Raw genomic sequence first — 24546 nt, forward strand, 5'->3', positions numbered from 1 at the left:
ATAAACAGAGACAGGGCCTAATGTAATTAAACAACGACAAGGTTTAGTGTAATTTCAACAAAGATAGTGCCAAGTGTAATAAAAACAAAATAACATAAGCAACAGGAGCAGGAGTCGGCCACCTGGTCCCTCGATCCTGCTCTGCAATTTACTATCATGGCTGATCTGATTATGGACTCAGCTGCACCTCTCTACGAACCGAAATGCCAGCCGAAATAGCACAGTTGGAAGAGCGTTAGACTGAAAATCTAAAGGTCCCTTGTTCAATCCTGGGTTTCGGCAGATGTTTTTTGGCATGCAGGTAGAGCAGGCATTTAAGAAAGCAAATGGCATGTTGGCCTTTATCGCGAGGGGATTTGAGTACAGGGGCAGGGATGTGTTGCTACATTTGTGCAGGGCCTTGGTGAGGCCACACCTGGAGTATTGTGTACAGTTTTGATCTCCTAACTTGAGGAAGGACATTTTTGCTATTGAGGGAGTGCAGTGAAGGTTCACCAGAATGATTCTCGGGATGGCGGGACTGACCTATCAAGAAAGACTGGATTAACTGGGCTTGTATTCACTGGAGTTCAGGAGAATGAGAGGGGACCTCATAGAAACGTTTCAAATTCTGATGGGTTCAGACCTGTTAGATGCAGGAAGAATGTTCCCAATGTTGGGTAAGTCCAGAACCAGGGGTCACAGTCTAAGGATAAGGGGTAAGCCATTTAGGACCGAGATGAGGAGAAACTCTTCACCCAGAGAGTGGTGAACCTGTGGAATTCTCTACCACAGAAAGTTGTTGAGGCCAATTCACTAAATATTTTCAAAAAGGAGTTAGATGAAGTCCTTACTACTCGGGGGATCAAGGGGTATGGCGAGAAAGCAGGAATGGGGTACTGAAGTTGAATGTTCAGCCATGAACTCATTGAATGGCGGTGCAGGCTAGAAGGGCCGAATGGCCTACTCCTGCACCTATTTTCTATGTTTCTATGTTTCTATCCACATAACCGTTTGTTCTCTTATTGTTCAAAGATATTTCTATCTCCACCTTAAATATATTCAATGACTTAGCCTCCACAACTCTCTGGGGCTGAGAATTCCACATATTACAACATTCTAAGCGAAGAAATTCCCCTCATCTCAGTTTTAAATGGGCGGCTCCTTATTCTGAGACTATGTCCCCTAGTTTTATTTTCCCCTGAGTGGAAATATCCTTTCTGCATTCATCTTGTCGAACACCCTTATTATCTTATAAGTTTCAACAAGATCACCTCTCATCTTCTGAATTCCAATGTGTATAGGCCCAACCTACTCAACCTATCTTCATAAGTCAACCCCCTCATCTCTGGAATCAATGTTCACTGAAATGCCTCCAATGCAGATATATCCTTTCTTAAATACAGAGACCAAAACTGGATGCACTACTCTCGGTGTGGCATCATCAATATCCTGCACAGTTTTGCCCATGAACTTAGTCTGTCCATATCCCTTTGCAGATTTTTTGTATCCTCCTCACAATTTTCTTTCCCACCTATCCCTATCTTTGTAACATTTGCAAACTGGCTATATTACACTGCAGGCCTTCATCCAATTTATTATTATCGATTGTAATAGTTGAGGTTCCAACCCTGATCCCTGCGACACACCACAAGTTACTGTTTGCCAAATGGAAATTGACCAATTTATCCCGACTCTCCGATCTGTTAGTTAGCCAATCCTCTATCCAATATATTAACCCCAACCCCGTGAACGTTTATCGTGCAGTAACCTTTTATGTGGCATCTTATCGAATGCCTTCTGGAAATCCAAATACACTACATCCAATGGAGCCCCTTTATCCAACATGCTCGTTACATCCTCAAAGATCTCCACCAAATTTGTCAAACTTGATTTCCCGTTCACGAAACCATGCTGACTGTGCTTGATTGAATTATGCTTTTCCAAATGTCCCGCTACTGCTTTCTGAATGGACTCCAGCATTTTCCCAATGACAAATGTTCGGCTCACTAGTCGATAGTTGCTTGCCTTCTGTCTGCCTATTTTTTAAAATAGGAGCACTAAATTTGCAGTTTTCCAATCCGCTGGGACCGCCCCAGAAACAAAGGAATTTTGGTAAATTACAACCAATGCATCACCATCTCTGCAGCCACTTTTTTCAGGACCTTTGGATGTAAGCCACCAAGTCCTGGGGAATTGTCTGCCTTAAATCCCATTATTCTACCGAGTATTACTTCATTAGTGATAATAATTGTAATAATTTCCTCCCTCCATATAGTACTTTGATTTTCCACTATTTGGATGTTTTTAGTGTCTGCTTCCGTGATGACCGATACAAAATATTTGTTCAATGCGTCTGCCATTTCCCTGTTCTCCATTATTAATTCCCCAGTCAGATCCTCTTGTTTACCAACATTTAGTTTAACATCTCTTTTGCGTTATGTACATGTAGAAAGTCTTACCATCTGTTTTTATATTTCGTGCTGGTTTATTTTCCTAATCTGTCTTCTCTCTCTTTATAATTTGTTTAGTTGTTCTTTGCTGGCTTTATAAAGTTTCCCAATCCTCTCGGCTCCCACTAGTCTTGGCCACATTGTATGCCTTTGTTTCCAATTTGACACCATCTCTTATTTCGTTAGTTAGCCACGGATGGTTATCCCTACTCTTTCAGTCTTGCCTGCGCATTAGTATATATTTTTGTAGCGAGTTATGAAATATCTCGTTAAATGTCTGCCACTGCTCATCAACCGTCCCATACTTTTATCTATTTTCCCAGTACGCTTTAGCAACCACTGCACTCAGACCTTTGTAGTCTCCTTTATATAAGCTTTGGATACTGCTTTGAGAACCAACTCTCTCACCCTCCAACTGAATTTGAAATTCAACCATGTTATGGTCATTCATAGATTAGTACGGCACAGAAGGTGGCCATTCAGCCCAAAGAATCTCTGCTGTCTCTCTTGAAGAGCAATCCAGTTAGTCCCACTCCAGCGCACTTTCCTTATATCTCTGGATTTTTTTCCTCATTCAAGTATTTGTACAATTTTATATTGAGGGCAACTATTGATTCTATATCTACGACCCTATCAGGCAGTACAACCCAAATCCTAACCAGTGGTTGCACAAACAATTTCGTCCAAATATCGCCTCTGGTTCTTTAGTCAATCACCTTACATCTGAATCAATCACCTTACATCTGAACCAGTGGTTCTCAAACTTCTTGTATTCGCGGCACAATTTCGTATACTAGAACTTTTGGTGCACACTTGAAGGGATTAAAAGGTTAAAAAATCAAGTTTCAGAAAATTTAAAAAAACATTTTATTAGTCACAGTATATGAGATATATAACATTGGATACATGTATGTTATTAATTATTTTTTATTCTGAATGAAACAACACAATAATAAACTATAATAATAATTCCTCACATTAATTACAGATTAATTAGTATTTTAATGTGCTACTTGAGCCTGACGTTTTTTAGTTCTGTCACTGATATTAGGGCCTATAACCGATAAGGTCTCTCTCATTTCGTGTTCAAGTTCGCTAAATTTTGTCCCTTTTTTTGCATTTGATGTTCGTAAGAGGTAAGAATCCTAATTCACAGAGATATGATGTTGAAAACTGCATCAGAATTATCAAAGCTTTTTTTTGATATTGCAGGATATTCTTCTTTAATAGAAATCCAGAATGCATCAAGAAACATATCTGAATGTTTCATTTTAAGACCGTGGTCTATAGAAATAGTAATTAATTCTTCGTCTTCTTGCAATGTCAAATCAAAATCTGACGTACTAGTTGGAGAAAATGGATTTCTTACCCAATCATACTTCTCTACATCCAAAGATAGAAAATATTTTTTGAAGTTATCTTCCAGTGATGCCAAATGCTCCATCAGGATAGGAGCAAACTTTTAATACTGTGATTTGTTATCAAAGGGGACATTTCAAGATTTTGTTCTGTTGCTCTCTTTTTCCAGATATAATAATTTTTCTGAAAAGCTAATAGCTTGTCTGTAGAGGTGAGAATGTTTTCATTTCGCCCTTGCATACTGGTATTAACGCTGCAAAGACAATTATATATAGCTGCCAAATATGCTAACTTAGCACACCACATTTCACTCTTAAGGTATTTGCAAAAGGTATCGTTTCCTTCTCTTTCAAAAAATACTGACAATTCTTCTTTAAGTTCAAATACACGACATAAGACTTTCCCCCTTGAAAGCCATCTTACATCTGTATGCAAAAGTAAACATTCGTGCTGTGCATCCATAGCTTTGCAGAGCTGTTTAAACAAGCAAGTTTTTAAAGGTTTTGAATTTATATAATTTACAATATTAACAACTTGATCTAACACAGATTTTAATTCTAGCAGTAATGTCTTTGCAGCAAGTGCTTCTCTATGCAAAAAGCAATGGGTGAATAATATATTTGGATTATGTTTTTTTGTGAGCATATTGAATCTTTTGACATATCTCACCATAGATTGAGCACTGTCCGTGCAGGTCCAAGCACATGAGTCCCATAAAATGTTCAAGTCTTCTAATTATGAATTCACAGAATCAAATATGCCTTGACATCTAGTATTTTCTGGAAGTTCTCTACAGCACAGAAATTGGTTAAATATCTCGTTTTCATGAATGAAGCGAACAGATGCTAATAATTGTGCTTTACCACTAATGTCGGTGGACTCGTCGATTTGCAGAGCTAAATTCGAGTTTGTCAGCTTCTTGGCTACATTTTCTTCAATGTAAGGTGACATTTCATTTATGCTTCTCCGAATTGTATCATCAGACAGCGGAATCTTTGCAATGTCTTGTTCTGCTGCATCACCAAACAATATTTTGGCAATTTTACGACTTGCAGACAAAATAAGTGACTCAGCTAAAGTATGAGACTTCATTTTCTGCGCTATTAATTCAGCAAATGCATAAGAAGCAATTTGAACCTTATCTGACACCCTTAACATTTTTTTCAAAATATTTCACTTCTTTTGATTGCGTCAACATTAATTTCCTAAAATAACTCTGATCTTTTGTTGAAAGATGTGCATGCTTCGAAGTAAAATGACGTTTCAATTTACTGCGAACCATTGCACTGTTCTACAGTTTTTTTCTGCACAATCACACAATGGAATGGGACATTCTTCTTATCCTGTCCATGAAAAACTGAACCTCAAATAATCCTCCATATATTGACGATGAATTTTGGATTTTTTAGGATTTGGTTCGGCGCCGCTTGTACTGGCTTTGGTTGTTGGCCTATTAGCGCCACTTGTAGTGGCACTGTCATTGACATCTCCTTGCTCATTTTTACGTTTTCTTAAAATGAATTTGTCCATTGCGGGGACAAACTTTATTCGACTGAATGATCCAAACTCCAGGCAGACACGAACTGAGACTTCCAATTTCCAAACTCCAGAGAGTCCAGACAGAAACGAACCTTGAGTTGAACAGGAAGTTTTGATTTTGACCATGATCAAAATATGCTAAAAGCCAACTCTCAGAAATCAAAGTAACCGCTAGGGTTGCGAGGCCAGTTCAAATTGGATGTCGCCTACATCAAAGGAGCCACTAATTGGCGCTGTATCAGGTCAAAGCATCAAAGATGTCGCCAGTCCCGGCCACACATCAAGCTGCAGATCAATAAACAACAATAACATAATAGAAAGTAGAATGTGGTTAAATGTAATTAAATAGTTTTTAACATTTTATTATAAAAACTACACGTTTTACTGCATATGTGTTAGACTCGTCTGTCATTTCTTTCATCCTATATAATAATGACATTGTAAGCTTTTCACATGAACAATTTAATACTATTATTTTGGATTGGGTGTGGCCATTACCCAACTGCCCCCTGGCTACGCCCTTGGTACAGACCCACTTACACACACAAACATAAATATACATGCTTATACATACACACACACACACACACACACACACACACAGTCTCATTCGATGGGAGGCACTCACACTTCTCTATTATCAATGGGAGGGAGTAAGGGAATGAGAGAGGGAGGGTGGTGGATGGCGGTGTTCAGTACTAAAGGGAAACACATTTTCCAAAGGATTTTGTTCTGAGTATGGATATATAAGTTGTTTGTGTGTGTTGTCTCTTGTCATTATTACTTGTACAACTCTAGAACTTAGTGTTTTGACAATAGTAGAGATGAATAGATAATTATTTGTCAATATTGGCAATGTTTATTACAGCAGTGGCATCATACATATAGGTAGATGACATATGTGCATATGTGTCTGCCTATCCCTCTCTCTCCCCCTAACCTTCTGTTTCAGAGTTAAGTGGTTTGTGTTTCATTGTAAAATTAGCTAAAGTCCACCATACTTTTACACAATTTGGTGGCACACCTGTGAAGGGTTCACGGCACACCAATGTGCCGCGGAACACCAGTTGAGAACCACTGATCTAAACCCTTGATGAGTTTAAACACGTCTATCAAATCTCCACTTTAACTTCTCTCCTCCAAGTAGAACAATGCCATCTTCTCCAGTTTCTCCACATTAATTGAAGCCCCTAATGCCTAGAACTAATCTTGCTTGTAAAAATGTTGGAGTCCATTATTAACAAAGCAGTAGCAGGACATTTGTAAAAGCAAAATTCGGTCTGGCAGAGGCAGCATGGATTTATGAAGGTGAAGTAATGTTTGAAAAATTTGCTGGATTTATTTGAGTATGTAGTGAACAGGGTGGATAAAAGGGAACCAGTGGGTGTGGTGTATTTAGTCTTCCAGAAGGCATTTAACAAGGTGCCACGTAAAAGGTTACTGCACAAGATAAAAGTTCACGGGGTTGCGGGTAATATATTAGCATGGATAGAGGATTGGTTAATTAATAGAGAACAGAGATTCGGTATAAATGGGTCATTCTCTGGTTGGCAACCGGAAATTATGGGGTGTGCAGGGATCAGTGCCGGGACCCCAACTATTTACTATCTACATTAACGACTTGGAAGATGGGACTGAGTGTAACGTGGCAAAGTTTGCTGACAATCCAAAGATGAGAGGAAAAGCAATGTGTGAGGAGGACACACACGATCTGCAAAAGGACATAGACAGGTTATGTGAGTGGGGAAAAACTTGGCAGATGGAGCACAATGTTGGAATGTGTGAAGTCATGCACTTTGCAGAAAAAAAATCAAACAGCAATTTATTATTTAAATGGAGAAATATTGCAACATGCCACTATGTAGTGGGACGTGGGGGTACTTATGCATGAAACACAAAAGGATAGTATGCAGGTACAGCAAGTGATCAGGAAGGCCAATGGTAACTTGGCCTTTATTGCAAAGAGATGGAGTATAAAAGCAGGGAAGTCTTGCTGCAGCTATATAAGGTATTGTTGTGATCACACCTGGAATACTGCGTGCAGTTTTGGTTTCCATATTTACGAAAGGATCAACTTGCTTTGGAGGCAATTCAGAGAATGTTCACTCAGATGATTCCGCGGATGAGGGGGTTGACTTTTGAGGAAAGGTTGAGTCGGTTGGCCCTCTACTCATTGGAATTCAGAAGAATGAGAGGTGATCTTGTCGAAAGGTATATGTTTATGAAGGGGCTTGAAAATATGAATGCAGAGAGGATGTTTCGACTGATGCGGGAGACTAGAACTAGAGGGCACAAACTTATAGCAGGGGCCGCCCATTAAAAGCAGTGATGAGGAGAAATTTCTTCTCTCAAAGGGTTGTAAATCTGTGGAATTCGCTGCCTCAGAGAGCTGTGGAAGCTTGGACGTTGAATACATTTAAGACAGAAATAGACAGTTCCTTAAACGATAAGGGGATATGGGTTTAGCGGGAACGGGCGGTTAAGTGGACCTGAGTCCATGTTCAGATCAGCCATGATCGTATTGAATGTTGCAGCAGGCTCGAGGGGCCGTATGGCCCACTCCTGCTCCTCTTTCTTATGTTCTTGTGTTCTTATAATCTACTAAATCTCCTCTTAGCCTTCTCTGCTCTAAGGAGAGCAGCCCGAGAATTCTCGAGTCTCTCCAAATAATTTTAATCGCCCATACTGGATGCATTTCCATTAAATCTCTTCTACATCTTCTCGAAAGTCTTCACGTCCTTCCTAAAGTGTGCTGCGCAGAATTGGACACAGTACTCCAGCTAGGGCTGAACTAGTATTTCTAGTCATTTATCCCTGGTGTCAATCTGGAAAATCTCCCCTGAAACCTTCTGTGCTGTAAGGAAAATAGCCCCAGCTTCTCCAAATCTGTCCGCGTAGAGAGAGTTTGAATCCTACCATCCCATACACAGAATGGCAGCGAGTTCCAGGCGGGCAATGGCCCGTCCTCAACAGCGAGAAGGGGGAGGAAAAATGAGCTTCTGAAGTCGACGATGTCTTAAAATAATTTCTTTAATTCTTACCTTTATCTTTTTTATTTAAATAACGGAAAATATCCTGAATGCCCCAACTAGAATTTCTACCCAGTGCCAGTTCCCCATCCAACTCCCTCTCCAGAAAGGTCGCCATTTTATTACGTGTCAGTGTTTTTAGGCAGGGGGATTAAATATATATATATATTAGCCATCGCTCTCTCTCTTATTTGATAATATATATTAAAGCTCGCTGAAGGAATTGGGTGCAGAAAATTCGATCTGATGAATCCTCATCGATGGGAGCAGATAAACTGCAAAGGGAAATAATAACAATCGGTTGGCCTGAGGGAGGGATGGCGGGAGGGAGGAGTGGAACAAGGGAGCGGTGGAGTGATGGAGTGTTGAGGAATGGACGGAGACAGGGAGGGAAGTGTGCAGGGAGGGAGAGATTGACGGAGCGACATATGGAGGTATGGAGGGCGGGAGGGATGGACGGAGGGAGGGAAGGAGAGACGGGTGGAGGGTGGAAGAGATGGTGGGAGGGAGCGATGAAGGGAGGGAGTGAAGTAGAGGCGGGTGGAGCGTGGGGGGATGGAGGAACGGAGTGATGGAGTATATGTCAATTTACCCGAACAAAATTCTGACTGATTTTGAATACCTCTATTAAGTGGCCCATAACCTGCTCGGCTCTAAGCAGAACAGTCCCAGCTTCCAGCTGCTCTGATAGTGCATCTGACACAGTGTAACATTCAGGTTCCGTGAGTCCTTGTGCTTCGGGCACTTCCAGATGTTCCTTGCGGAATCGCTGACACTTTTACATGGACCCAGTGGAAATACCAGTGAGGGAATGACATCCCAAGCAAGATAAGCGAACTCGCTCCTGATAATAAACCAATCGGAGTCAGACTGAACTCAGTCCTTGAACTTCAGACACGATGAGCTGAATGGCAACATTTTAAAATACAAGCTGTGACATGTTACAGCCTTGGCTCAGTGGGATCACTCTCGCCTCTGATTCAGAAGGTCACAGATACTAAACCCCACTCCAGAGACCTGAGCACATAATCTATGCCGACACGCCCGGTGCCAATACTGAGAGAATGCTGCACGGTCAGAGGTGCCGTCTTTCGGGGAAGACATTAAATTGAGCCCCATCTTTCCGCTCAGGTGGATTTAAAGGACTCATGGCACTATATTGAAGTGCAGAGGAGTTCTCCAGGGTTTACAGCGCAAATATTTATCCCTTAACGAACTTCTGAAAAATAGATGACCTGATTATTATTTCATTGCTGTTTGCGTGATCTTGATGTGCACCAATTGGCTGCCACGTTGCCTACATTACAACAGTGACCACACTTCCAAAGTAATTCATTGTCTGTAAATCATTTTGGGACATCATGAGATCATGAAATGCGCTATATAAATGCAAAGTGTTCCTAAATGTCAACATTTCAAAATACAAGTTGCGATATGTGAAATGCTCAGATAATGCTGTGATTGCCGGTACTCCTCTGATCACTGGTTTAAATTGCTTAGTTTCAGTTAGTTAAATATTCCATTAAATGGAGATCCAGTGGAATAACAGTCTGTTCAGAGATGTTCCACTGATTTCAGCAGCAGAATTTTCAGAACTGAATTATTCATTTTAATATTTATTCCCTTTGATATAAATCACATCTGTTGCAATTGAACAAAACTGCAGCTAACGTCGCTGTTCGACATATTTCTACTTCTGTATACCCACTGTCAATATTCTTAAAATAAGCCATTGTTGTGAGTTGAGGCTGATCAATAAGTGATTCTGTTGATCTGATTTTCCTTCCATGAACACTTCATGGCCAGCAGTGAGGCGTTTATGTAAATAAACACAGAAATAGAAGTCCCAGATTAGATCATTGAGCGACAGAGACACAATAACCGTTTCCCCACCAGCAAAGCATAGAAATAAAGACAGAGAGAAATGCAAATCTCTCAACAGATTCGTACATTCCTCTACATTATAGGAGAATAAAGTAAAGATGATACCCACGGACAGAAAGGGGAAAGATTGCTTCTCGTCAGCATGTACAGCAACATCACAAAGGTGATAGTGGAGATTTGTGTATCCTCTGCCTCTCAATTTTCCATTTTCCTCCTATATCTCAAGAATGGATCATTGACATTCCCCCACAACTAGATGTCAACATCTAACAAAATATTTCCCTCAGCCATAAGGATATGCCTCGGACCAAATTGATTGGAGTGCACAGAGGGAGCTTTATTCAAAAATGTGACCTGTGCATTAAATGGCATGGGAGTCTTTGATGGGAAAGTTTGGAGGGATCTTTACTCTGTATCCAACACGTGCTTTACCTGTCCTGGGAATTGTTTGATGGGATGTTATAGAGGGCGCATTGTTCTGTACCTAAACCGTGCTGTACCTGTCCTGGCAGTGTGTGATGGGACAGTATAGAGGGAGCATCACTCTGTATCTAAATCGTGCTGTTACTGTTCTGTGAATGTGTGATGGGAGAGTATAGTGGGAGCTCCACTCTGTATCTGACACATGCTGTACCTGCCCTGGGAGTTATAGGATCTAGAGAAGTAAGAACTGACATCGCGTGTACTGTAATATAAAGAGAGACATGGTCTAGTGCAGTAATAACGGTGACAGGGTCTAGTCTAATATAAAAAAGAGACATGGTATAAGGCAGTAATGTGAGAGGATGGGGCTACTGTAATATAAGCAATGCCATTGTCTAGCTTAATAATAACAGAGACAGGGTCTTTTGTAATAGGAACAAAAGCATGGCATATTCCATTAATATCTGAGACAGGGCCTAGTACAATATTAGTAGTTCAAGTGCAGTACGAACAGAGGTAGTGGCTAGTACTGTAACGATTGATACAGGGACATTGTTTTATTGGTTCCTGACATGTGGGTGTGCGTGTGGCTGGCAAGGCCAACATTGATTGTCTTTTCCTAATTGGCCTTGAGAAGCAATTGGTGAGCTGCCACCTTGAACCGCTGCAGACCGTGTGGGGAAGGTACTCACAAAGTGTTAGGGAGAGAGTTGAAGAATTTGGCCCAGTGTTTATGAAGGAAAGACAATAAATTTCAACGCCAGATTGGTGTGTGATTTGGAGGGGTACGTGGAGATGATGGTGTTTGCATGAGCCTGCTGCCCTTGTCCTTCTAGTTGGAAAAGGTCATAGATTTGGAAAGTTCTGTTGAAGATGTCTTGGCGAGTTACTGCAATGCATCTTGTAGATAGTAATCACTGCAGACATAGTACGCCAGTGGTGGAGGGAGTGAATATTTAACGTGGTGTGTGGGGTTATATAAACTGGAATAGTGTCTTGTGTAGTTATAACTGAGACAGGTTCTGGTGTATTATAGAATCATAGAATGGTTACAGCACAGAAGAGGGCCATTCGGCCCATATAGCCCGTGCTGCTCTCTGCAAGAGTATTTCAACTAGTCCAGTCCTCCGCCCTTCCCCGTAGCCCTGTGAATTTTCTTCCTTCAAGTACTTATCCAATTCCCTTTAGAATGCAATGATTGAATCTTCGCCCACGTCCCTTTCAGGCAATGCATTTCAGATCATAACCACTCGCTGCATAAAAAAGTTTTTCTCATGTAGCCTTGGTTGTGTCAATCACTTTTAATCCTTGTCCTCTGTTCTCGACCCTTCTGCCAATGGGAAAAGTTTCTCTCCAGCTACTCTGTTTAGACCACTTATGTTTCTGAACGCCTCGATCAAATCTCATCTCAAACTTCTTTGCTCTAAGGAGAACAACCCCAGCTTCTCCAGACTAGACCACATAACCGAAGTCCCTTATCCCTGGAAACACACGTAAATCTTTTCTGCACCTCTCTAAGGCCTTCAGATCCTTCCTAAAGTGCGGTGCCCAGAATTGGACACATACTCCAGTTGAGGCCTAATCAGTGTTTTATACAAGTTCATCATAAGTTCCTTGCTTTTATTCTATGCACTATTTATGAAGCCCATGATCCATTATGCTTTTTAAACCACTTTCTCAATCTGCCCTGCCTCATTCAATGATGTATGTACAGATAGCCTGAGGTCTCTGTGTTCATCATACCCTTTAGAATTGTACTCTTTGGTTCACTTTGACTCTCCTCGTTCTTCCTACCAAAATGTATCACTTCAAAGTTTTCTGTGTTTCATTTTCCATGTGTCCGTCTATTCTACCAGCAAGCCTATATGCTTTTGAAGTCTATAACAACCCTCCTCACTGTTCACTATACTTCCAAATTTTGAGTCGTCTGTATATATTGAAATTGTGCCCTTAAACCCAATGTAAGTCATGAATATAAATCAAGAAAAGCAGTGTTCCTGGCACCAACTGCTGCAGAACACCACTGTATACATTCCTCCAGTACAAAAAAAACACTACTCTCTGATTCCTGTCATTCAGTCAATTTCACATCCAGGCTGCCACTGTCCCTTTTATTCTATGGGTTTCAACTTTGCTGGCACGGATATTATCAAACCACTTTATCAAACACCTTTTGTAAGTCCACCACATCAACGATTTAAACTGAGCCTGAGTCTAGTACAGTAATGAGAGAAACAATAAGTCAGGTAATTACATATTTATTAACTACATGCCAGGTACAAGTGCAGTTTCATGTTTACCATCACTTGCACAAATCATCATACACTTGAGGTGTATATCAGGAGACTCTGTGTGATGGTGAGGTGAATGCTGGAAAATAAAGTGGCTGGCTGCTCATTATCCTCGGTGTAATTTAATCCCCTTTCCCACTGAATACTGCGGACAGACATGGTCACCTTGGTAATGGAATCGTCAGCGTGACATCACTTTTTAAAGTAGAGCGTGCAAGACAATGTGTTATCAATAAATGTTAAAAGTATTAAACGATCTGCAATTAGCTGTTGAATAAAATAAAATGCTGAAAAATGATGGTTGAAGCTAATCATTTATCTTTGTTGAATGTACTTGCACACATTATAATTTGTACACACACACACATACAAACATGAACATAAACACATACACACACACACGTACACACACATACACACACACACACGTACACACATACACGCATAAACACACACAAACTCACACAAGCACACACACACACAAATACACACAAATACAAACACACACACACATACACAGATATATATATATACACACATAGAAAACACTGTGTGTGTTCTCTTTTCAGTTGATCGTCGTAAGGGAATGAACTCCAGTGGATATTGGGACCCTGTGGCCGCCCATCCGGCGGTGCTTTGAGATCACGATTCCAGGCTCTGTCTGACGCAATCAGTGGGTCAAGTGAATGCTCAACAGAAAATACTGCAGGAAAAACAATCCTTAACATTAAAGAACTGGGAGCAATTGACACAGGACAACACAAGTGTGAATTATTGAAATTTAAAACACAGGGTGCCATTATGTAGTGCAAAGTGCAGTGAATTGCTCACCTTCAGTCCTGTCCCTCACTCCCAGTGCATCTCTGGGAGATTGTTACAAGATTCACCCCATCGTCTCAACACAAGTATTACAGACACAATACCAGATCAATTCGACATTGCCCACAACATTTGATAGCTAATAACGAAATTAAACCTATGTTCCAACCAAAAAAAAGTATTGCATCTTCCTACCCACACGCATAAATATCTTTATTTATATTAATATCTATCCACCGTCTATATATCTTCTGTCTCCCTAACAGACGCATGGCAGAAATAACTGACAACAGTGTCTGTTGTACAATAAATAGAGATATAGTCCCTGGAGAGGGAGTTCATCCAAAACTATCTCAGACCGAGGAGAAAGTGAGACACCCTGAGCCTCGGTTGACACAAACAGGCATTGTCTTGTGAAGTCAATGGATACATGGCCCAGTCTAACATAAAGGCAGACAGGGCCCAGTGTTCCAGGATGAGGGACAAGGTCTAGTGTAATATAAACAGAGACATGGTCTAGTGTAATATAAACAGAGACAGGGTCTAGTGTAATATAAACAGAGACCGGGTCTAGTGTAATATAAACAGAAACAAGGTCCAGTGTAATATAAACAGAGACATGTTCTAGTGTAATATAAACAGAGACAGGGTCTAGTGTAATACAAACATAGACCGGGTCTAGTGTAATCTAAACAGAGACAGGGTCTAGTGTAATATAAACACAGACATGGTCTAGTGTAATACAAAGAGAGACAGGGTCTTGTGTAATATAAACAGAGACATGGTCTAGTGTAATATAAATAGAGACAAGGTCTAGTGTAATATAAACAGAGACATGGGTCTAGTGTAATATAAACAGAGACAGGGTCTAGTGTAATATCAACAGAGACAGTGTCTTGTGGAATATAAACAGAGACAGGGTCTCGTGTAATATAAACAGAGACAGGGTCTAGTGTAATATCAACAGAGACAGTGTCTTGTGGAATATAAACAGAGACAGGGTCTCGTGTAATATAAACAGAGACAGGGTCTAGTGTAATATAAACAGAGACAGGTTACCTAGTGTAATATACACAGAGCCAGAGTCTAGTGTAATATAAACAGAGACAAGGTCTCGTGTAATATAAACAGAGACATGGTCTAGTGTAATATATACAGAGACATGGTCTAGTGTAATATTAACAGAGACAAGGTCTAGTGTAATATAAACGGAGAAATGATCGAGTGTAGTATTAACAGAGACAGGGGCTAGTGTAATATAAACAGAGACAGGGTCTTGTGGAATATAAACAGAGACAGGGTCTCGTGTAATATAAACAGAGACAGGGTCTAGTGTAATATAAAGAGAGACCGGGTCTAGTATAATAGAAAGAGAGACCGGGTCCAGGGTAATATCAACAGAGACAAGGTCTAGTGTAATATAAAGAGACAGGGTCGACTGTAATATAAACAGAGAAAGGGCCTAGTGTAATATACACAGAGCCAGAGTCTAGTGTAATATAAACAGAGACAAGGTCTAGTGTAATATAAACAGAGACATGGTCTAGTGTAATATAAACAGAGACAGGGTCTAGTGTAATATAAAGAGAGACAGGGTCTAGTGTAACATAATGAGAGACAGGGTCTAGTGTAACATAAACAGAGACAGGGTCTAGTGTAACATAAGCAGAGACAGGGTCTAGTGTGATATAAACAGAGACAGGGTGCCGTGTGATATAAACAGAGACAGGGTGTCGTGTAATATAAACAGAGACAAAGTCTAGTGTAATATAAACAGAGACAGGGTCTAGTGTAATATAAAGAGAGACAGGGTCTAGTATAATAGAAAGTGAGAGCGGGTCTAGTGTAATATAAACACAGACAGGGTCTAGTGTTATATAAAGAGACAGGGTCGACTGTAATATAAACAGAGAAAGGGTCTAGTGTAATATAAAGAGAGACAGGGTCTAGTATAACAGAAAGAGAGACAGGTTCTAGTGTAATACAAACAGAGACAGGATCTAGTGAAATATAAAAAGAGACATAGTCACGTGTAATGTAAACAGAGGCAGGGTCTTGTGTAATACAAACAGAGACAGGGTCTAGTGTAATATAAACAGATACAGGGTCTAGTGTAATTTAAAAGAGACAGGGTCTAGGGTAATATAAACAGATACAGCGTCTCGTGTAATATAAGAGAGACAGTGCCTAGTGTAATGTAAACAAAAGAACATAAGAAATAGGAACAGTAGTAGGCCACCTGGCCCCTCGAGCCTGCTCGCCATTTAATAAGATCATGGCTGATCTGATCATGGACTCAGCTCCACTTCTCTTCCCGATCCCCATAACCCTTTATTCTCTTATCACTCAAACATCTTTCTATCTCCGCCTTAAATATATTCCATGACCAAGACTGCACAACTCTCTTGGGCTGAGAATTCCATAGATTTACATCTCTCTGAGCGAAGAAATTCCCCGTTAGCTCAGTTTTAACTGTGCAGCTTGTTTTTCTGAGACTATGTCCCCTAGTTTTAATGTTCCCTATGAGTGGAAGTATCCTCTCTGCATCCACATTGTCGAGTGCCCTCATTATCTTATAATTTGCAATAAGTTCACCTCTCATTCTTCCGAACTCCAATGTGTATAGGCCCAACCTACTCACAATATCTTCATAATTCAACACCCTCATCTCCGGAATCAACCTTCGCTGGAAAGCCTCCAATGCAGGTATATCCTTCCTTAAATACAGGGGCCAACACTGGACGCAGTACTCTAGATGTGGCTTCACCAATATCCTCTAGCGTTTTGCCCATTCACTTAGTCTGTCCATATCCCTTTACAGATTATTGGTGTCCTCCTCACAATTTTTTTTCCCACTCTTCTTTTTATCATCTGAAAACTTGGCTACATTACACTGGGTCCCTTCATCCAAGTCATTACTATCGATTGTAAATAGTTCAGGTTCCCCCACCGATCCCTGCGGCACACCACGAGATACTGTTTGCCAACCGGAAATTGACCCATTTATCCCGACCCTCCGATCTGTTAGTTAGCCAATCCACTATCCATGCCAATATATTGCCCTCAACCCCGAGAACTTTTATCTTGTGCAGTAACCTTTTATGCGGCACCATATCGAATGCCTTCTGGAAATTCAAATACACCACATCCACTGGATTCCCCTAATCCACCCTGTTCGTTTCATCCTCAAAGATCTTCAGCAAATTTGTCAATCATGTCGTTCCGTTCATGAAACCATGCTGATTCTGCTTGATTGAATTTTGCTTTTCCAAATCTCCCGCTACTGCTTCCTTAATGGACTCCAGCATTGTCCCAATGACAGATGTTCAGCTCACTGGTCTATAGTTTATTGCTTTTTGTCTGCTTATTTTTTTAAATAGGGGCACTACATTTGCAGTTTTCCAATCCGCTGGGCCAGCCCCAGAATTCAAGGAATTTTGGTAGATTACAACCAATGCATCAACTATCTCTGCAGCCACTTCTTTAATACCATAGGATGTAACCCATCAGGCCCTGGGGACTTGTCCGCCTTTAGTCCCATCATTTTACCGAGTACGACTTCATTAGTGATAGTGATTGTAATAAATTCCTCCCTCCCTATAGCCCCTTGATTTTGCATAATTTGGATGTTTTTAGTGTCTGCTACCATGAAGACCGATACAAAATATTTGTTCAACGTCTCTGTCATTTCCCTGTTCTCCATTATTCATTCCCCAGTCTCATCCGCTTGATGACCAACATTTACTTTAACCTCTCTTTTGCTTGTTATGTACCTGTAGAAACTCTTACTATCTGTTTTTATATTTCGCGCTAGTTTACTTTCATAATCTATCTTCCCTCTCTTTATCATTTGTTTAGTTGTTCTTTGCTGGCTTTTAAAAGTTTCCCAATCTTCTGGCCTCCCACTAGTCTTGGCCACATTGTATGCCTTTGTTTCCAATTTGATACCATCCCTATTTCCTGAGTTAACCACGGATGGTTATCCCCTCTCTTACAGTCTTGCCTTCTAATTGGGATATTTTTTTGTTGCGAGTTATGAATTATCTACTTTAATGTCTGCCACTGCTCATCAACCGTCCCATACTTTTATCTTTTTTCCTAGTCCGCTTTAGCCACCAATGCACTTATACCTTTGTAGGCTCGTTTATTTAAGCTTTGGACAGTGGTTTGAAAACCAATTCTCGCACTCTCCAACTGAATTTGAAATTTAACCGTGTTATGGTCATTCATAGATTAGTACGGCACAGAAGGTGATAATTCAGCCCATAGAGTCTGTGCCGGCTCTTTCGAAGAACAACCCAGTTAGTCCCATTCTTGTGCACTTTCCCTATATCACTGCATCTTTCTGCTCAGTTGGTTGTAAGGGATTCATGGCACTATACTGAAGAGCAGATGAGTTCTCCAGGGTTTCCAGCGCAAATATTTATACTTCAACCAACATCTGAAAAACAAATTATCTGATCAATATTTCATGCTCTTTGTGAGAGCTTGCTGTGCACACATTGTCTGCAACGTTTCCTACATTACAACAGTGAGCACACTTCCAAAGTAATTCATTGGCTGTAAAGCACTTTGGGATATCATGAGGTCAAGAAAGGCATTATATAAGTGCATGGTGTTTCTAAATGTCAACACTTGTAAATAAAAGTTGAGATATGTGAAAAGCTCAGATATTAACGTGATTGTAGGACACTCCTCTGGTCACTGGTTTTACTTTCAATGTTTAGTTTCAATGGGTTAAATCTTCCACGAAATGGAGATCCAGTAGAATAGCAGCCTGTTGAGAGATGTTCCATTAATTTCGGCAGTAGTTCTTTCAGAACTGAATTATTCATTTTACTATGTATTCCTTTGACATAAATAACATCTGTTCTAATTGAACAAAACTGAAGCAAACCTCACTGTTGGAGATTTTTCTATTAAAGTTGTACCAACTGTCAATATTTTTACAAATGACACTTGTTGTGAGAGGAGACTAATCAATAAGTGACTCTGTTGATCTGATTTTGCTGCCATGAACACTTCATGGGAACCGGTGAGGCGGTTATGTAAATAAACACAGAAATAGAAGTTCTCGATTAGAGTATTGAGTGACAGAAACAAGTTAAATGTTTCCCCACCAACACAGAATAGAAATAAGCAGAGAAAGAAATGCAAATTTCCCAACGGATTCCAGTAGCAATTGTTTTGCGGGACATTTTTCTAAACAAAAGAGAATAAAGTAAAGATGATACCCAGGGACAGAATGGGGAAAGATTCTATTCACCGTATATAGTAACATCACAAATTGTCAGTGGAGATTTCCTGTACCCTCTCCCTCTCCTATTTCCAATTTGTGTATTGTCTCTCAAGAATGGATAATTAGCCATCTCCCACAACTAGATATTAAAATCTAACAAATGTTTTTCTTGAACCCTAATGATACGCCTCGAACCAACTTCATTGGAATGCGCAGAGGGAGCTTTAATCCAAGATATGACCTGTGAATTAAACGATCTGGGAGCGTTTGATTGGACAGTGTAGGGAGAGCTTTACTCTGTATTTAAACTGTGCTCTACAGTGTCCCTGGGAGTGTTTGATAGGACACTGTAGAGCTCGTTTTACTCTGGATCTGACACATGCTGCACCTGTCCTGGGAGTGTTTGATGGGACAGAGTCGAGGGAGCTTTGCACTGTATCTAACCCGTACTGTACCTACCTTGGAAGTGTTTGATGGGACAGTGTATAGAGTCCATTTTGCTGTATCTAACCCGTACTGTACCTGTCCTGGGAATGTTTAATTAGAAAATGTAGAGGTCGGTTTACTCTGTATCTGACACATGTTGTACCTGACCTGTGATTTACAGTGTTTAGTGCATTAATAACGGTGACAGGGTCTAATTTAACATAAACGGAGGCATTGTCTAGTTTAGTAAAGTGAAATGATGGGGCTAGAGTAATGTAAACACCGTCCTTGTCTAGTTTAATATAAACAGAGACAGGGACTTGTGTAATAGGAACAAAGGCACATACTATTCCAGTATTATATGAGCCAGGGCGTAGTACAATATTAATAATTCTAGTACTGTAATAACTGAGGCAGGACTTAGTGCAGTAATTACTCATACAGGGACATTGTTTTATTCGTTCCTGTCATGCGGGTGTGAGAGTCATTCGGCCCATACAGACCATGCCGCTCTCAGCAAGAGTATTTCAGCTAGTCCAATCCCCCGCCCTTTTCCGTAGCCCTGTGATTGTTCTTCCTTCAGGAACTTATCCAATTCCGTGCCATGATTGAATCTGTCTCCACCACTCTTTCAGGCAGTGCATTGCAGATCCTAATTTTTCCTCGTGTCGATTTAGGTTGTTCTGCCAATTGTGCTAAATCTGTATCCTCTGTTCTCGACCCTTCCGCCAATGGGAACTGTTTCTCTCCAGCTACTCTGTCTCGACCCCTTATGAATCTGAATACCTCTATCAAGTCTCATCTCAACCTTCTCTGCTCTAAGGAGAACATCCCCAGCTACTCCAGTCTATCCACATAACTGAAGTACCTTATCCCTGGAACCACAGGGAAATCTTTTCTGCACCCTCTCGAAGGCGTTTACATCCTTCCTAAAGTAAGGTGCCCAGAATTGGACACAGTAATAGCTTGTGGCCGAAACCGTGTTTTACACAGGTTCATCATAATTTCCTTGCTTATATATTATATGCCTCTATTTATGAAGCCCAGGATCCCATATGTTTTTTAAAACACTTTATGAACCTACCCTGCCACCTTCAAAGACTTTTGCATTTAGACCCCCAGGTCCCTGCGTTCATCACAGCTTTTAGTTTTGTACCCTTTGGTTACTTTTCCTCTCCTCGTTCTTCCTTCCAAAATGTATAACTTCACACTTTTCTGCGTTTCATTTGGCAAGTGTCCGTCTATTCCACCAGCATGTCGCTGTCCTCTTGAAGTCATCACTATCCTCCTCTCCTCACTGTTCACTAAACTTCCCAGACTTGAATAGTTTAAACATTTTGAAATTGTGCCCAGTACACCCGAATCTAGGTCATGAATATAAATCAGAAAAAGCAGCGTTCCTAGTACCAACCGCTGCGAAACACCACTGTATACCTCCCTCCAGTCCTAAATAAAACACAGCTCTCTGATTCCTGTCACTCAGCCAATTTCATATCCATGATGCCACTGTCCCTTATATTCTATGGGCTTTAACTTTGCTGGAAATGATATTATCAAAGCACTTTATCAAATGCCTTTTGGAAGTCCATCATAAACTGAAACTGGGTCTACTGCAGCAAAAACCGCGATGGGGTCTGGTGTAATGAGAGAGACAGTAAGTCAGATATTTACAGATTTATTAACCTCATGCCAGATACAGGTGCAGTTTCATGTTTACCATCACTTGAGGTGTATATCAGCGGATTCTGTGTGATAGTGAGATGATCACTGGACAATAAAGCGCAGGGACTGGTGACTGGTTGTGCATTATTCTCGGAGTGATTTAATCCACTTTCCCACTGAATACTGCGGACAGACATGGTCATCTTGGTAATGGAATTGTCAGTGTGACATCACTTTCTAAAGAAGAGCACGCAAGACAATGTGTTATCAATAAATGTTAAAGGTATTAAACGATCTGCAATTAGCTGTTGAATAAAATAAAATGTTGAAAAATAATGTTTGGAGCTAATAATTTATCTTTGTGGAATGCACTTGCACACCTTATGAATGATGTGCTTTTTACATACACACACACACAAACACACACACACATACACACACACACGCATATACACACACATGCATGCACACACTTACACACACTCACACACAAATAAACACATACACACACATACATGCACACACATACACACACACATATACACACACACATACACACACAAATACACACACACAAACACACACACACACACACACACACACACACACACACACACAAAGATAGCAAACACTGTGTGTGTGCTCTTTTCAGTTGTTCGGCTTAAGCAGATGCGTTATTAGTCCGGTGGATGTTTGGACCATGCGGCCGTCCATCCGGCGGTGCTGTGAGGTCACGGTTCCAGGCTCTGTCTGACACAATCAGTGGGACACGTGAAAATACTGCGAGAAAAACAATCGTTTACATTAAAGAACCGAGAGCAATTGGCGCAGGACAACACCAGTGTGAGTTAGTAACCTTTAACACACAGTGCCACTAAGTAGTGTAAAGTGCAGTGAATTGCTCACCTTCAGTCCTGTCCCTCAATCCCAGTCCATCTCTGGGAGATTGTTACAAGATTAACCCCATCCCCTCAGCACAAATATTACCGACACAATACCAGATCAATTAGACTTTGCACACAACTCTTGTTACCTATTATTGAAACTAAACGTATGTTCTAACCAAAAAAGTATTAAATCCTCCTAACCACACATATAAATATCTTTATTTATATCAATATCTATCCAGCGTCTATATATCTTCTGTCAATCTAACAGACGCATGGTCAAGTGCAGAAATAACGGTGACAGGGTCTATAGTACAATAACTAGAGACATATTCCTTGGAGTGGGAGTTTATCCCAAAACTGTCTTAGACGGGGCAAAGTGAGACACACTGTGCCTCGGCTGACACAAACAGACATTGTAACATTAGAAGACCGTAAGGATATAAGAAATAGAAGCATGAGTAGGCCATACGGCCCCTCGAGCCTGCTGCGTCATTCAATATGATCATGGATGATCCGATCATGGAGTCAGATCCACTTCCTTGTGCGCGCGCCGTAACCCATTAATCCCTTATCGCATAAGAAACTGTCTATCTCTGTCTTAAATGTATTCGATTTTCCGGCATCCACAGCTCCCTGAGGCAGTGAATTCCACAGATTTACAACCCTCTGAGAAAAGAAGTTCCTCCTCATCTCAATGTTAAATGGGCGGCTCTTATATTAAGATTATGCCCCTAGTTCTAGTCTACCCTATCAGTGGAAACATCGTCTATGTATCCACCTTTACGATAAGATCACCACTCATTCTTCTGAATTCCAATGAGTAGATGCCCAAACTCCTCAACCCTTCCTCGTAAGTCAAGGCACTCATCTCCGCAATCAACCTAGTGAACATTCCCTGTACTGCCTACAAAGCAAGTATAATATTTCGTAAATGTGGAAAACAAAGCAGTACGCAGTTTTCCAGCTGTGACCTCACCAATACTCTGTATAACTGTAGCAAGATCAACCTGCTTTTATACTCCATCCCCTTTGCAATAAATGCCAAAATTCCATTGGCCTTCATGATCACTTCCTTTACCTGCACAAATACCCCCAGGTCCCGCTGTACTGCAGCACTTTGCAATTATTCTGCCAAAGTGCATGATCTGACACTTTCTTACATTATATTCCAGCTGTCAATTTTTTTCCCACACACATGGCCTGTCTGTCCTTTAGCAGATTATGTGTGTCCTCCTTACACGTTGCTTTTCGTCTCATCTTTGTATCGTCAACAACCTTCTCTGTGTTATACTCGGTCCCTTCATTCAAGTCGTTAGTATCGATTGTAAATAGCTGGGGCCGCAGCACTTATCCCTGTGACACGCCACCATTTACTGATTGCCAAACCGAGAATGAACAATTTAGCCCGACTCTCTGTTTTCTGTTAATTAGACAATCCTCTATCAATGCTAATATATTACCTCCAACCCCTTGAAGGTTTATCTTGTGATGTAACCTTTTATGTGGCACCATGTCAAATGCCTTCTGGAAGTCCAAGTACACCACATCAACTGGTTCCCCTTTCTTCACCCTGTTCGTTACACTCAAAGATTTCCAGCAAATTTGGGAAACATGACTTCCTCTCCATAAATCTATGCTGACGCTGCCTGACCGAATTATGCTTTTCTTCATATCCTGCTATAGCTTCTTAATAATGAACTCCAACAATTTCCCAAACACAGATTTTCGGCTATCTGATCTATGATTTCCTGCTTTCTGGCTGCCTCCTTTTTTAAATAGAGGTCTTACATTTGCAGTTTTCCAATCTGCTGGGTCTTCTTGTGAAGTGCAATGATACATGACCTCGTCCATCATAAAGGGAGACCGGGTCTAGAGTAATATAAACAGAGGCAGGGCCTGGTGTAATATACACAGAGACAGGGTGTGGTGTATTATAAACAGAGACAAGGTCTAGTGTAATAGAAATAGCTACAGTGCCTAGTGCAATATAAATATAAAAACATAAGTACATAAGAAATAGGAGCAGGAGTAGGCCAACTGGCCGCTCGAACCTGCTCCGTCATATAGGAATGTCATGGCTGATCTGATCATGGACTCAGCCTCACTTCCCTGCCCGCTGGCCACAATTCTTTATTCCCTTATCGCTCAAATATCTGTCTGTCTCCGCCTTAAATATATTGCATGTCTAGCCTCCACAGCTCTCTGGGGCATAGAGTTCCATAGATATACAAACCTCGCAGAGAAGAGATTCCTCCTCATTTCAGTTTTAAATGTGCTGCCCCTTATTCTGAGACTATGTCCCCTAGTTTCTTTCTCCCCTTGGAGTGGAAATATCCTCTCTGCATTCACCTTGTTGAGCTCTCTCGTTATCCTATGTTTCAGTAAAATCACCTCATTGTTCTGAACTCCAATCTGTATAGTCCCAACCTACTCAACCTATCTTCATAAGTCAACGACCTCATCTCCGGACTCATCCTAGTAAACCTTCTCTGGACAACCTTCAATGTAAGTATATCCTTCCTTAAATACGGAGACCAAAACCTTACGCAGTAC

General features: G+C 40.8%; 1 non-coding gene across 1 annotated transcript; it reads left to right on the forward strand.

Moving 5' to 3' along the window:
• Positions 1 to 209: 209 nt before the first annotated feature.
• Positions 210 to 282, forward strand: trnaf-gaa (transfer RNA phenylalanine (anticodon GAA)). The gene has a single exon. It is a non-coding gene; the product is annotated as a tRNA-Phe (tRNA).
• Positions 283 to 24546: the final 24264 nt, after the last annotated feature.

Source organism: Pristiophorus japonicus, unplaced genomic scaffold, assembly GCF_044704955.1.
Source record: "Pristiophorus japonicus isolate sPriJap1 unplaced genomic scaffold, sPriJap1.hap1 HAP1_SCAFFOLD_570, whole genome shotgun sequence".
In the NCBI taxonomy this organism is placed as follows: Eukaryota; Metazoa; Chordata; class Chondrichthyes; family Pristiophoridae; genus Pristiophorus; species Pristiophorus japonicus.